The following is a 12,968-nucleotide window of genomic DNA, read 5'->3' as shown; positions in this document are numbered from 1 at the left end:
GCTTCAGTATTAGGCAGCCTTCTGCCCTCCCATGTTCATCTGAAAATATGTGTTCTCCCTGCAGTTGTTGTCCCCAGATGAGAGTTCCCTTGTGCTGCCTCAGTTGAATCTCCTTTACTTGACAGAGATGTGCCTGAGCAGCGGCCCTCCCCAGCCCTATCCCAAATCATACTTATTTTGCATAGGAGATACCATGGTCATGAAGATTGTTCTCCCAGGGTGAGGTTCATTCATTGCATTCTGGGTATGCTGACCCCTGTGATTTCCCCAAATGTGGGAAACTCGACTGCATTATTTGTGGTAGTGGGGGACTGTGTTTGTGCTTTCCTCTGGTCAGCTCTGGTAAAAGCCAGATTTCTGTGTCTCAGATCTTCCTCTAGCCTTGTTCTTCTTTCGAGAGTTCTCTTGTGCTGCCTCAGTTGGATCTCCTTCACTTGACAGGGGGGTGCCCGAGCAGCGACCCTCCTCAGCTCTTGCCCAACTCCTACTTACCTGCCAGGTGAGATACTATGATCATGAAGGTGCTTCTCCCAGGGCAAGGCTCACCCATTGCACTCTGTGTGTGCTGCTCCAGCTATTTCCCCAAATGTGGGAAACTCGACTGCATAATTTGTGTTTCCCCTGGTCGGCTCTCGTATAATTCAGATCTCTTTGTCTCAGGTCTCTCTCCAGCCTAGTTTGCTGTCAGTTTCCACTTCTCTTTTCTTGAGCCGCTCCCTTCTATGCCCTTGCGCACTATCCTGACTTCTCCCGTCTGCTTACTTTGTGCCTTCCAACGCACAATGCGAACTACAGGTAGTGCTGCAGGGCCCACACCCTTTTAGTTGCCTTACAGAGCAGCTCTGGAGCTGTTACAGTGCCCAGCTGCTGCAAGAAATCAGCATGAATGTTCTTCGTTGATTGATGGAAGAAACATCTTACAAAAACTCTCCAGATTATTGACTTTTTAAAGTTTTTCTAGGAAACGTTCTAGATGAATGCTTATTAGCGTTTGTCAGAATGTAAGTTTGCAAAGTGTCTCTGTGGCGCAATCAGTTAGCGTGTTCGGTTATTATCTAAAAGGTTGGTGGTTCAATCCCACCCAGGGACGTAATTTACCTTGTGATCAGATTTTGGTGATCTTAAAGTAGACAAGTCAAAATTTCAAACCCCCTGTTATGGTGTGGGTACCTGGCCTTCCCTGATGTAATCAGAGTTAGATTTGATTCAGTGATTTTATAAAAACAGCTAGGAAGCACAATTTAGCAGTAGGTTGCAGAGAAAAAAAAAATATGCTGGCAGAAAAATCCAATTGAGTGAATAAACAGCTCTTCATTTTCTGGCTTTATTTTTATGCTAACAAATTTGTTCTCTGAAAAGTGTCCACAAAGCCAAGTCTCTGATTAACACCTTTGTAAGGATGGTTTTTCACCTATTACTAAATTAAACTTGCTTCATTGGAAAGGCAGCAAGATGCATCCTCATTTCAATGTCTACTGAAATAATACAGGTTGACACCAGGAAACATTAACGGCACTGCATCCTTGCTGCTTTCTCATGTGGAAGTCTGTTTAATGTGAAAACAAGGTGATATCTAATTAGCACACAGGTAAGCAATTAAGAAAATCTTTATTTAAGGGTGAAGATGTTTCTCACAAAATCGTTGCCCCAATGCATCATTGAAATTCAACCTGGAAAGATGATTTTAATATATCACTTGTACATTTTGTATTGCTCTTCTGGTGACAATGTAGTTTGTTTTTGTCAATTACCATTTTAATAATAGGGTAAAGAAAATTAAGTGGATTTTTGAAAGAAAACAATACTGTCAATATACTATTAAAACAAATTAAAATGGTAAAAGTTATTGTACTTTAAGTAAAAATAAAAGAGCAAAAATATCCATCCCAGTTTTGGATTACTTTAATTAACAAAAAAAATGCATATAGCAAAGGATAGTTTCAATCTGCCTACCTCTGGGTTATGGGCCCAGCATGCTTCCATTGCAGTACTCTGCTGCACATGTAAGTGCAAGAGATCCTGAAGCACTCACTCATCATGGGAAAGTACCAATGTGTTTCTTTGTTGGTTGATGGAAGAAACATCTTACAAAAACTCTCCAGATTATTGACTTTTTAAAGTTTTTCTAGGAAACGTTCTAGATGAATGCTTATTAGCCTTTGTCAGTATGTACTTTTTGCAAAGTGTCTCTGTGGCGCAATTGGTTAGTGTGTACGGCTATTAACCAAAAGGTTGGTGGTTAAATCCTACCCAGGGACGTAATTGACCTTGTGATCAGATTTTGGTAATATTTAAGTAGACAAGTCAAAATTTCAAACCCCCTCTTATTGTGTAGGGTACCTAGCCTTCTCTGATGTAATCAGAGTTAGATTTGATTCAGTGATTTTATAAAAACAGCTAGGAAGCACAATTTAGCAGTGGGTTGCAGAGAAAAAGAAATATGCTGGCAAAAAAATCCAATTGAGTGATTAAACAGCTCTTCATTTCTGGCTTTATTTTTATGCTAACAAATTTGTTCTCTGAAAAGTGTCCACAAAGCCAAGTCTCTGATTAACACCTTTGTAGGGATGGTTTTTCACGTATTACTAAATTAAACTTGCTTCATTGGAAAGGCAGCAAGATGCATCCTCATTTCAATGTCTACTGAAATAATACAAGTTGACACCAGGAAACATTAACGCCACTGCATCCTTGCTGCTTTCTCATGTGGAAGTCTGTTTAATGTGAAAACAAGGTGATATCTAATTAGCACACAGGTAAGGAATTAAGAAAATCTTTATTTAAGGGTGAAGATGTTTCTCACAAAATCGTTGCCCCAATGCATCATTGAAATTCAAGCTGGAAAGATGATTTTAATATATCACTTGTACATTTTGTATTGCTCTTCTGGTGACAATGTAGTTTGTTTTTGTCAATTACCATTTTAATAATAGGGTAAAGAAAATTAAGTGGATTTTTGAAAGAAAACAATACTGTCAATATACTATTAAAACAAATTAAAATGGTAAAAGTTATTGTACTTTAAGTAAAAATAAAAGAGCAAAAATATCAATCCCAGTTTTGGATTACTTTAATTAACAAAAAAAAATGCATATAGCAAAGGATAGTTTCAATCTGCCTACCTCTGGGTTATGGGCCCAGCATGCTTCCATTGCAGTACTCTGCTGCACATGTAAGTGCAAGAGATCCTGAAGCACTCACTCATCATGGGAAAGTACCAATGTGTTTCTTCGTTGGTTGATGGAAGAAACATCTTACAAAAACTCTCCAGATTATTGACTTTTTAAAGTTTTTCTAGGAAACGTTCTAGATGAATGCTTATTAGCCTTTGTCAGTATGTACTTTTGCAAAGTGTCTCTGTGGCGCAATTAGTTAGTGTGTAAGGCTATTAATCAAAAGGTTGGTGGTTCAATCTCACCCAGGAATGTAATTGACCTTGTGATCAGATTTTGGTGATATTTAAGTAGACAAGTCAAAATTTCAAACCCCCTCTTATTGTGTAGGGTACCTGGCCTTCTCTGATGTAATCAGAGTTAGATTTGATTCAGTGATTTTATAAAAAACAGCTAGGAAGCACAATTTAGCAGTGGGTTGCAGATAAAAAAAATATGCTGGCAGAAAAATCCAATTGAGTGATTAAACAGCTCTTCATTTTCTGGCTTTATTTTTATGCTAACAAATTTGTTCTCTGAAAAGTGTCCACAAAGCCATGTCTCTGATTAACACCTTTGTAGGGATGGTTTTTCACCTATTACTAAATTAAACTTGCTTCATTGGAAAGGCAGCAAGATGCATCCTCATTTCAATGTCTACTGAAATAATACAGGTTGACACCAGGAAACATTAACGCCACTGCATCCTTGCTGCTTTCTCATGTGGAAGTTTGTTTAATGTGAAAACAATGTGATATCTAATTAGCACACAGGTAAGGAATTAAGAAAATCTTTATTTAAGGGTGAAGATGTTTCTCACAAAATCGTTGCCCCAATGCATCATTGAAATTCAAGCTGGAAAGATGATTTTAATATATCACTTGTACATTTTGTATTGCTCTTCTGGTGACAATGTAGTTTGTTTTTGTCAATTACCATTTTAATAATAGGGTAAAGAAAATTAAGTGGATTTTTGAAAGAAAACAATACTGTCAATATACTATTAAAACAAATTAAAATGGTAAAAGTTATTGTACTTTAAGTAAAAATAAAAGAGCAAAAATATCAATCCCAGTTTTGGATTACTTTAATTAACAAAAAAAAATGCATATAGCAAAGGATAGTTTCAATCTGCCTACCTCTGGGTTATGGGCCCAGCATGCTTCCATTGCAGTACTCTGCTGCACATGTAAGTGCAAGAGATCCTGAAGCACTCACTCATCATGGGAAAGTACCAATGTGTTTCTTCATTGGTTGATGGAAGAAACATCTTACAAAAACTCTCCAGATTATTGACTTTTTAAAGTTTTTCTAGGAAACGTTCTAGATGAATGCTTATTAGCCTTTGTCAGTATGGACTTTTGCAAAGTGTCTCTGTGGCGCAATTGGTTAGTGTGTAAGGCTATTAACCAAAAGGTTGGTGGTTCAATCCCACCCAGGGACGTAATTGACCTTGTGATCAGATTTTGGTGATATTTAAGTAGACAAGTCAAAATTTCAAACCCCATCTTATTGTGTAGGGTACCTGGCCTTCTCTGATGTTATCAGAGTTAGATTTGATTCAGTGGTTTTATAAAAAACAGCTAGGAAGCACAATTTAGCAGTGGGTTGCAGAGAAAAAAATTATGCTGGCAAAAAAATCCAATTGAGTGATTAAACAGCTCTTCATTTTCTGGTTTATTTTTATGCTAACAAATTTGTTCTCTGAAAAGTGTCCACAAAGCCAAGTCTCTGATTAACACCTTTGTAGGGATGGTTTTTCACCTATTACTAAATTAAACTTGCTTCATTGGAAAGGCAGCAAGATGCATCCTCATTTCAATGTCTACTGAAATAATACAGGTTGACACCAGGAAACATTAACGCCACTGCATCCTTGCTGCTTTCTCATGTGGAAGTCTGTTTAATGTGAAAACAAGGTGATATCTAATTAGCACACAGGTAAGGAATTAAGAAAATCTTTATTTAAGGGTGAAGATGTTTCTCACAAAATCGTTGCCCCAATGCATCATTGAAATTCAAGCTGGAAAGATGATTTTAATATATCACTTGTACATTTTGTATTGCTCTTCTGGTGACAATGTAGTTTGTTTTTGTCAATTACCATTTTAATAATAGGGTAAAGAAAATTAAGTGGATTTTTGAAAGAAAACAATACTGTCAATATACTATTAAAACAAATTAAAATGGTAAAAGTTATTGTACTTTAAGTAAAAATAAAAGAGCAAAAATATCAATCCCAGTTTTGGATTACTTTAATTAACAAAAAAAAATGCATATAGCAAAGGATAATTTCAATCTGCCTACCTCTGGGTTATGAGCCCAGCATGCTTCCATTGCAGTACTCTGCTGCACATGTAAGTGCAAGAGATCCTGAAGCACTCACTCATCATGGGAAAGTACCAATGTGTTTCTTCGTTGGTTGATGGAAGAAACATCTTAAAAAACTCTCCAGATTATTGACTTTTTAAAGTTTTTCTAGGAAACGTTCTAGATGAATGCTTATTAGCCTTTGTCAGTATGTACTTTTGCAAAGTGTCTCTGTGGCGCAATTGGTTAGTGTGTAAGGCTATTAACAAAAGGTTGGTGGTTCAATCCCACCCAGGAATGTAATTGACCTTGTGATCAGATTTTGGTGATATTTAAGTAGACAAGTCAAAATTTCAAACCCCCTCTTATTGTGTAGGGTACCTGGCCTTCTCTGATGTAATCAGAGTTAGATTTGATTCAGTGATTTTATAAAAAACAGCTAGGAAGCACAATTTAGCAGTGGGTTGCAGATAAAAAAAATATGCTGGCAAAAAAATACAATTGAGTGATTAAACAGCTCTTCATTTTCTGGCTTTATTTTTATGCTAACAAATTTGTTCTCTGAAAAGTGTCCACAAAGCCAAGTCTCTGATTAACACCTTTGTAGGGATGGTTTTTCACCTATTACTAAATTAAACTTGCTTCATTGGAAAGGCAGCAAGATGCATCCTCATTTCAATGTCTACTGATATAATACAGGTTGACACCAGGAAACATTAACGCCACTGCATCCTTGCTGCTTTCTCATGTGGAAGTCTGTTTAATGTGAAAACAAGGTGATATCTAATTAGCACACAGGTAAGGAATTAAGAAAATCTTTATTTAAGGGTGAAGATGTTTCTCACAAAATCGTTGCCCCAATGCATCATTGAAATTCAAGCTGGAAAGATGATTTTAATATATCACTTGTACATTTTGTATTGCTCTTCTGGTGACAATGTAGTTTGTTTTTGTCAATTACCATTTTAATAATAGGGTAAAGAAAATTAAGTGGATTTTTGAAAGAAAACAATACTGTCAATATACTATCAAAACAAATTAAAATGGTAAAAGTTATTGTACTTTAAGTAAAAATAAAAGAGCCAAAATATCAATCCCAGTTTTTGATTACTTTAATTAACAAAAAAAATGCATATAGCAAAGGATAGTTTCAATCTGCCTACCTCTGGGTTATGGGCCCAGCATGCTTCTATTGCAGTACTCTGCTGCACATGTAAGTGCAAGAGATCCTGAAGCACTCACTCATCATGGGAAAGTACCAATGTGTTTCTTCATTGGTTGATGGAAGAAACATCTTACAAAAACTCTCCAGATTATTGACTTTTTAAAGTTTTTCTAGGAAACGTTCTAGATGAATGCTTATTAGCCTTTGTCAGTATGTACTTTTGCAAAGTGTCTCTGTGGCGCAATTGGTTAGTGTGTAAGGCTATTAACCAAAAGGTTGGTGGTTCAATCCCACCCAGGGACGTAATTGACCTTGTGATCAGATTTTGGTGATATTTAAGTAGACAAGTCAAAATTTCAAACCCCATCTTATTGTGTAGGGTACCTGGCCTTCTCTGATGTAATCAGAGTTAGATTTGATTCATTGATTTTATAAAAACAGCTAGGAAGCACAATTTAGCAGTGGTTTGCAGAGAAAAAAAATATGCTGGCAGAAAAATCCAATTGAGTGATTAAACAGATCTTCATTTTCTGGCTTTATTTTTATGCTAACAAATTTGTTCTCTGAAAAGTGTCCACAAAGCCAAGTCTCTGATTAACACCTTTGTAAGGATGGTTTTTCACCTATTACTAAATTAAACTTGCTTCATTGGAAAGGCAGCAAGATGCATCCTCATTTCAATGTCTACTGAAATAATACAGGTTGACACCAGGAAACATTAACGCCACTGCATCCTTGCTGCTTTCTCATGTGGAAGTCTGTTTAATGTGAAAACAAGGTGATATCTAATTAGCACACAGGTAAGGAATTAAGAAAATCTTTATTTAAGGGTGAAGATGTTTCTCACAAAATCGTTGCCCCAATGCATCATTGAAATTCAAGCTGGAAAGATGATTTTAATATATCACTTGTACATTTTGTATTGCTCTTCTGGTGACAATGTAGTTTGTTTTTGTCAATTACCATTTTAATAATAGGGTAAAGAAAATTAAGTGGATTTTTGAAAGAAAACAATACTGTCAATATACTATTAAAACAAATTAAAATGGTAAAAGTTATTGTACTTTAAGTAAAAATAAAAGAGCAAAAATATCAATCCCAGTTTTGGATTACTTTAATTAACAAAAAAAAATGCATATAGCAAAGGATAATTTCAATCTGCCTACCTCTGGGTTATGAGCCCAGCATGCTTCCATTGCAGTACTCTGCTGCACATGTAAGTGCAAGAGATCCTGAAGCACTCACTCATCATGGGAAAGTACCAATGTGTTTCTTCGTTGGTTGATGGAAGAAACATCTTAAAAAACTCTCCAGATTATTGACTTTTTAAAGTTTTTCTAGGAAACGTTCTAGATGAATGCTTATTAGCCTTTGTCAGTATGTACTTTTGCAAAGTGTCTCTGTGGCGCAATTGGTTAGTGTGTAAGGCTATTAACAAAAGGTTGGTGGTTCAATCCCACCCAGGAATGTAATTGACCTTGTGATCAGATTTTGGTGATATTTAAGTAGACAAGTCAAAATTTCAAACCCCCTCTTATTGTGTAGGGTACCTGGCCTTCTCTGATGTAATCAGAGTTAGATTTGATTCAGTGATTTTATAAAAAACAGCTAGGAAGCACAATTTAGCAGTGGGTTGCAGATAAAAAAAATATGCTGGCAAAAAAATACAATTGAGTGATTAAACAGCTCTTCATTTTCTGGCTTTATTTTTATGCTAACAAATTTGTTCTCTGAAAAGTGTCCACAAAGCCAAGTCTCTGATTAACACCTTTGTAGGGATGGTTTTTCACCTATTACTAAATTAAACTTGCTTCATTGGAAAGGCAGCAAGATGCATCCTCATTTCAATGTCTACTGATATAATACAGGTTGACACCAGGAAACATTAACGCCACTGCATCCTTGCTGCTTTCTCATGTGGAAGTCTGTTTAATGTGAAAACAAGGTGATATCTAATTAGCACACAGGTAAGGAATTAAGAAAATCTTTATTTAAGGGTGAAGATGTTTCTCACAAAATCGTTGCCCCAATGCATCATTGAAATTCAAGCTGGAAAGATGATTTTAATATATCACTTGTACATTTTGTATTGCTCTTCTGGTGACAATGTAGTTTGTTTTTGTCAATTACCATTTTAATAATAGGGTAAAGAAAATTAAGTGGATTTTTGAAAGAAAACAATACTGTCAATATACTATCAAAACAAATTAAAATGGTAAAAGTTATTGTACTTTAAGTAAAAATAAAAGAGCCAAAATATCAATCCCAGTTTTGGATTACTTTAATTAACAAAAAAAATGCATATAGCAAAGGATAGTTTCAATCTGCCTACCTCTGGGTTATGGGCCCAGCATGCTTCTATTGCAGTACTCTGCTGCACATGTAAGTGCAAGAGATCCTGAAGCACTCACTCATCATGGGAAAGTACCAATGTGTTTCTTCATTGGTTGATGGAAGAAACATCTTACAAAAACTCTCCAGATTATTGACTTTTTAAAGTTTTTCTAGGAAACGTTCTAGATGAATGCTTATTAGCCTTTGTCAGTATGTACTTTTGCAAAGTGTCTCTGTGGCGCAATTGGTTAGTGTGTAAGGCTATTAACCAAAAGGTTGGTGGTTCAATCCCACCCAGGGACGTAATTGACCTTGTGATCAGATTTTGGTGATATTTAAGTAGACAAGTCAAAATTTCAAACCCCATCTTATTGTGTAGGGTACCTGGCCTTCTCTGATGTAATCAGAGTTAGATTTGATTCATTGATTTTATAAAAACAGCTAGGAAGCACAATTTAGCAGTGGTTTGCAGAGAAAAAAAATATGCTGGCAGAAAAATCCAATTGAGTGATTAAACAGATCTTCATTTTCTGGCTTTATTTTTATGCTAACAAATTTGTTCTCTGAAAAGTGTCCACAAAGCCAAGTCTCTGATTAACACCTTTGTAAGGATGGTTTTTCACCTATTACTAAATTAAACTTGCTTCATTGGAAAGGCAGCAAGATGCATCCTCATTTCAATGTCTACTGAAATAATACAGGTTGACACCAGGAAACATTAACGCCACTGCATCCTTGCTGCTTTCTCATGTGGAAGTCTGTTTAATGTGAAAACAAGGTGATATCTAATTAGCACACAGGTAAGGAATTAAGAAAATCTTTATTTAAGGGTGAAGATGTTTCTCACAAAATCGTTGCCCCAATGCATCATTGAAATTCAAGCTGGAAAGATGATTTTAATATATCACTTGTACATTTTGTATTGCTCTTCTGGTGACAATGTAGTTTGTTTTTGTCAATTACCATTTTAATAATAGGGTAAAGAAAATTAAGTGGATTTTTGAAAGAAAACAATACTGTCAATATACTATTAAAACAAATTAAAATGGTAAAAGTTATTGTACTTTAAGTAAAAATAAAAGAGCAAAAATATCAATCCCAGTTTTGGATTACTTTAACAAAAAAAATGCATATAGCAAAGGATAATTTCAATCTGCCTACCTCTGGGTTATGAGCCCAGCATGCTTCCATTGCAGTACTCTGCTGCACATGTAAGTGCAAGAGATCCTGAAGCACTCACTCATCATGGGAAAGTACCAATGTGTTTCTTCATTGGTTGATGGAAGAAACATCTTACAAAAACTCTCCAGATTATTGACTTTTTAAAGTTTTTCTAGGAAACGTTCTAGATGATTGCTTATTAGCCTTTGTCAGTATGTACTTTTGCAAAGTGTCTCTGTGGCGCAATTGGTTAGTGTGTAAGGCTATTAACCAAAAGGTTGGTGGTTCAATCCCACCCAGGGACGTAATTGACCTTGTGATCAGATTTTGGTGATATTTAAGTAGACAAGTCAAAATTTCAAACCCCATCTTATTGTGTAGGGTACCTGGCCTTCTCTGATGTAATCAGAGTTAGATTTGATTCATTGATTTTATAAAAACAGCTAGGAAGCACAATTTAGCAGTGGTTTGCAGAGAAAAAAAATATGCTGGCAGAAAAATCCAATTGAGTGATTAAACAGCTCTTCATTTTCTGGCTTTATTTTTATGCTAACAAATTTGTTCTCTGAAAAGTGTCCACAAAGCCAAGTCTCTGATTAACACCTTTGTAAGGATGGTTTTTCACCTATTACTAAATTAAACTTGCTTCATTGGAAAGGCAGCAAGATGCATCCTCATTTCAATGTCTACTGAAATAATACAAGTTGACACCAGGAAACATTAACGCCACTGCATCCTTGCTGCTTTCTCATGTGGAAGTCTGTTTAATGCGAAAACAAGGTGATATCTAATTATCACACAGGTAAGGAATTAAGAAAATCTTTATTTAAGGGTGAAGATGTTTCTCACAAAATCGTTGCCCTAATGCATCATTGAAATTCAAGCTGGAAAGATGATTTTAATATATCACTTGTACATTTTGTATTGCTCTTCTGGTGACAATGTAGTTTGTTTTTGTCAATTACCATTTTAATAATAGGGTAAAGAAAATTAAGTGGATTTTTGAAAGAAAACAATACTGTCAATATACTATCAAAACAAATTAAAATGGTAAAAGTTATTGTACTTTAAGTAAAAATAAAAGAGCCAAAATATCAATCCCAGTTTTGGATTACTTAAATTAAAAAAAAAAAGCATACAGCAGAGGATAGTTTCAATCTGCCTACCTCTGGGTTATGAGCCCAGCATGCTTCCATTGCTGTACTCTGCTGCACATGTAAGTGCAAGAGATCCTGAAGCACTCACTCATCATGGGAAAGTACCAATGTGTTTCTTCGTTGGTTGATGGAAGAAACATCTTACAAAAACTCTCCAGATTATTGACTTTTTAAAGTTTTTCTAGGAAACGTTTTAGATGAATGTTTATTAGCCTTTGTCAGTATGCACTTTCGCAAAGTGTCTCTGTGGCGCAATCAGTTAGTGTGTACGGCTATTAACTAAAAGGTTGGTGGTTCAATCCCACCCAGAGATGTAATTGATCTTGTTATCAGATTTTGGTGATCTTTCAGTAGACAAGTCAAAATTTCAAACCCCCTCTTATGGTGTAGGGTACCTGGCCTTCTCTGATGTAATCAGAGTTAGATTTGATTCATTGATTTTATAAAAACAGCTAGGAAGCACAATTTAGCAGTGGGTTGCAGAGAAAAAGAAATATGCTGGCAAAAAAATCAAATTGCGTGATTAAACAGCTCTTCATTTTCTGGCTTTATTTTTATGCTAACAAATTTGTTCTCTGAAAAGTGTCCACAAAGCCAAGTCTCTGATTAACACCTTTGTATGGATGGTTTTTCACCTATTACTAAATTAAACTTGCTTCATTGGAAAGGCAGCAAGATGCATCCTCATTTCAATGTCTACTGAAATAATACAGGTTGAAACCAGGAAACATTAACGCCACTGCATCCTTGCTGCTTTCTCATGTGGAAGTCTGTTTAATGTGAAAACAAGGTGATATCTAATTAGCACACAGGTAAGGAATTACGAAAATCTTTATTTAAGGGTGAAGATGTTTCTCACAAAATTGTTGCCCCAATGCATCATTGAAATTCAAGCTGGAAAGATGATTTTAATATATCACTTGTACATTTTGTATTGCTCTTCTGGTGACAATGTAGTTTTTTTTGTCAATTACCATTTTAATAATAGGGTAAAGAAAATGAAGTGGATTTTTGAAAGAAAACAATACTGTCAATATACTATTAAAACAAATTAAAATGGTAAAAGTTATTGTACTTTAAGTAAAAATAAAAGAGCAAAAATATCAATCCCAGTTTTGATTACTTAAATTAACAAAAAAAAATGCATATAGCAAAGAATAGTTTCAATCTGCCTACCTCTGGGTTATGGGTCCAGCATGCTTCCATTGCAGTACTCTGCTGCACATGTAAGTGCAAGAGATCCTGAAGCACTCACTCATCATGGGAAAGTACCAATGTGTTTATTTGTTGGTTGATGGAAGAAACATCTTACAAAAACTCTCCAGATTATTGATTTTTTAATGTTTTTCTAGGAAACGTTCTAGATGTATGCTTATTAGCCTTTGTCAGTATGTACTTTTCGCAAAGTGTCTCTGTGGCGCAATCGGTTAGTGTGTTCGGCTATTAACCAAAAGGTTGGTGGTTCAATCCCACCCAGGGACGTAATTGACCTTGTGGTCAGATTTTGGTGATATTTAAGTAGACAAGTCAAATTTCAAACCCCCTCTTATTGTGTAGGGTACCTGGCCTTCTCTGATGTAATCAGAGTTAGATTTGATTCAGTGATTTTATAAAAAACAGCTAGGAAGCACAATTTAGCAGTGGGTTGCAGAGAAAAAAAATATGCTGGCAGAAAAATCCAATTGAGTG

General features: G+C 35.6%; 2 non-coding genes across 2 annotated transcripts; both read left to right on the top strand.

The window, feature by feature from the left end:
• Positions 1-168: 168 nt before the first annotated feature.
• LOC135045402 (U1 spliceosomal RNA) lies at positions 169-332 on the top strand. Its single transcript, XR_010237875.1, has one exon. It is a non-coding gene; the product is annotated as a U1 spliceosomal RNA (small nuclear RNA).
• Positions 333-484: 152 nt separating this feature from the next.
• Positions 485-647, top strand: LOC135045424 (U1 spliceosomal RNA). The gene has a single exon (XR_010237895.1). It is a non-coding gene; the product is annotated as a U1 spliceosomal RNA (small nuclear RNA).
• The last annotated feature ends 12,321 nt before the right edge of the window (positions 648-12,968 follow it).

This window comes from Pseudophryne corroboree, unplaced genomic scaffold (genome assembly GCF_028390025.1).
Source record: "Pseudophryne corroboree isolate aPseCor3 unplaced genomic scaffold, aPseCor3.hap2 scaffold_908, whole genome shotgun sequence".
NCBI lineage: Eukaryota > Metazoa > Chordata > Amphibia > Anura > Myobatrachidae > Pseudophryne > Pseudophryne corroboree.
This window is presented reverse-complemented; position numbering and strand designations above follow the sequence as displayed.